Consider the following 3,644-nt stretch of genomic DNA (forward strand, 5'->3'; position numbering starts at 1 on the left):
AGCTGCATTTTTTATTCTTTCACTATATTTTGTACAGAGTCATAAAATCATCTATGAGTATATGACGTGAAGTACGAACAAATGTCTCTGGTGGAACAATGAAGACTAATAGGATGGAATGGGAAGAAAGAGGGCATGACATGTCTGATAGAACTATACACATGCAATGTACATTTTAATAAAATTTTTAAAATAAATAAATTTCAAAATACTGCTGAATGTATCTCATAATCAGAGATGCTTCTTAGATGTATCTGTCTATTTATGAAAACTTTGGAAAACTTGTGATTCTCTTGCCTATGAGGCAGCAGCACATTCTCCCAATGAGTACAACCAGAGCCATTTTTTCTAATTATTTGCATACTTCACACATGCATATAATGAAATATGGTAATATCCACCTTATGCACCTTTCATTTCCTGCCTAAAGTCTTCCCAAACAGCTCCCTAAAATATTAACATGTGAAGTACATGAACTTATTGTTTTATTTAAATGACTCTTAGTCCCGTTAGTGCTGCCCATATAATGTATAGGGTTCCATCAACTGGAGCGTGGAAAAGATGCCAATAACCACATCTCCAAAGACTAAGGACTCTCCTGCTCTGAGCAGCTAAGAACTACCAAGAGCTCCACAGTCAGTGATGGGAATTTGGGAATACCTCCTACACATGTGAAGCAATTTTGGCTGTCCTAGTTGTATTCTTTAGGTCTTGTACAGGTAGCAACAGCAGCTACAAGTGCATGGATGTGATTTCATGCCCTACTATGTCAGGAAACAACATTTCATAACAGTTTCCACATCCTCCACCTTTTTATTCTTTTCTGTATCCTTTTCTAATATGTTCGTTCAGTTTTGGCAGGTGATAAATACTAATAAAAATGTTCCATTTAATGCTGAACAATTATGATCACTTTTCTCAACATTTTAACCAGTTATGGGTCTTTGAAATGACTGCTGAGCACATGAAGTAGACAATTTGTTACCAAATGTTGAAAGGAGTCAAGGCTTATGAGTATAAATCAAATACTTAGAATTTAGTAAGGCGTTTCCACACCAGATATCACAACATTTGAGATCATGGACTTTTGATTAGTTTCACGGTATTGGACATGAAATTCCATCTGTGGAAAAGTACTGAAATCTAGTCAGAAAACAGTTGGTCATCTGATAAGTCAAAGCACTCTTACACAAATGGACATGTCATCCTGACAGGTTGGTAGGAGAGTATGTAAGGTCCAGTACTGAGTAAGATCTCTAATATCTTTTAACCCCAGAAACCTGAATAGTAACTTCGCACACTTTGAAAATTATGCAACAATGACAAAGGTTCCCAGGCACTTTGAAATTAATTTCTCTATGGCTAGAAGCTAAAATGTGTGGTGTCTTCAGCAATAGCACCTTATCATTCACTTGTGGTGGGTAACTAAGACCAATGGCAAAAGATCTCTGTTGAACTCCTAGAAATTCCCTAACTAGAATCTATAAGCAGACATGGTGAAACAAGCAGACGTTATGAACCAAATGAATTTAACAACTACCTATCAAACTTTTTATCCTCAAACAAAAGAATATACCTTCTTCTCAGCACCTCATGGTACCTTATCCAAAATTGATCAAATAATTAGTCATAAAACTGGCCTCAACAGATACAAGTATATGAAATAATCCCATGGATCCTACCAGATCACCACACACTAAGGGTGATATTCAATAACAACAAAAACAGGAAACCCATATACACATGGAAGTTGAATAACATTCTACTCAATGAAAACTTGGTGAAGGAAGGAATAAAGAAAGAATTAAAAGCTTTTTAGAAGTTAATGAAAATGAAGGCACAACATACCAAAATTTATGGGACATAATGAAAATAGTGCTAAGAGGAAAACTCATAGCTTTGAGTGCCTCCAAAAAGAAACTGGAGAAAACATAAACTAACAGCTTGACAGCACACCTGAAAGCTCTAGAAAAAGAAGCAAATGTAACCAAAAGGAGTAAACATCAGGAAATAATCAAACTCTGCTGAAATCAAACATGTAGAAAATAAAAGAACTACACAAAGAATCAACAAAACCAGGAGCTACTTCTTCTAGAAAATCAGTAAATGCTTAGTCAGACTAACTGGAGGGCACACAGACAGTATCCAAATTAACAAAATCAGAAATAAAAAGAGAGACATAACAACATAAAACTGAGGAAATTCAAAAAAATTATCAAACCCCACTACAACAGCCTATACTACACAAAACTGGAATATATGGATAAAATGGAAAATTTTCTAGACACATTTGAGGGACTAAAATTTAAAGTTTAACCATTTAAACAGTTCCACAAACCCTAAGGTAATAGAAGCAGTCATTAAAATTCTCACAACCAAAAAAATAAATAAATGAACCGCCCCAGACCACACGGGTTTAGTGAAGAATACTGTCAGACCTGAAAAGAAGACCTAATACCAATATGCTTCAAACTACTTCACAAAACAGAAACCGAAGAAACACTACCCAGTTCGTTCAATGAAGCGACACAATTATGCTTACACCTAAACTAAACAAATACCCTACAAAGAAAGAGAACATCAGACCAATTTCTCTCAGGAACATCACAGCAAAATAGTCAATAAAATTCTCCCAAACTGAATCAAGGTACACATCAAAATGATCATTCACCATGATCAAGTAGGCTTCATTCCAGGCATACAGGGATTGTTTGATGTATGGAAATTCATCAACATATTCTACTATATAAACAAACTCATGGAAAAAAGACATAATCATCCCATTACATGCTGAGTAAGCATTTGACAAAATTCAACACATATTCATGACAAAAGTCATGTAAAGATCAGAAATTCAAGGCCCATATCTGAACATAATAAAAGCAATATACAGCAAACCAGGACCCAACAACAAACTAAATGGAAATTTGAAACAATCCCACTAAAATCAGGGACTATGCAAGGCTGCCCACTCTCTCCCTACCTATGCAATATAGTACTGAAAATACTAGTCAGAGCAATTAGAGAACAAAAAGAGGTCAAAGGGATACTAATTGGAGGAAGAATACAAAATATCTCTATTTGCAGATGATATGATAGTATACTTAAGTGACCCCAAAAATCCACCACAAAACTCTTAAACTTGATAAACAACTTCAACAATGGCTGGATATAATATTAACTCAAATCAGTAGGATTCCTCTACTCAAAAGAAAAATGAGCTAAAAATTAAGGAAATGGCACCCTCCACTATAGTCACAAATAATATTAAAAAAGCCTTGGTATGACTCTAACCAAGGATGTGAAAGATCGGTATGACCAGAATGTATGTCTCTGAAGAAAGAAAGCAAAATGATATCTGAAGATTGCAAGATCTCCCATGTTCATGTATCAACAGGATTAATTTAGTAAAAATGGTGATGTTGAGGAAAGCAATCAACAGATTCAATGCAATCCCCATTAAAACAATAACTCAATTCTTCACAGAGTTAGAAAGAGCAATTCTCAAATTTATTTGGATTAACAAAAAACACAAGACAGCGAAAACTATTCTCAGCAATAAAAGAACTTTTGGGGGAATCACCATCCCTGATCTCAAGCTATATTGCAGAGCAATAATAATAAAAACTTCATGGTATTGGTAT

The sequence above is a fragment of the Rattus norvegicus genome, chromosome 8 (assembly GCF_021556685.1).
Source record: "Rattus norvegicus strain SHRSP/BbbUtx chromosome 8, alternate assembly SHRSP_T2T, whole genome shotgun sequence".
NCBI lineage: Eukaryota > Metazoa > Chordata > Mammalia > Rodentia > Muridae > Rattus > Rattus norvegicus.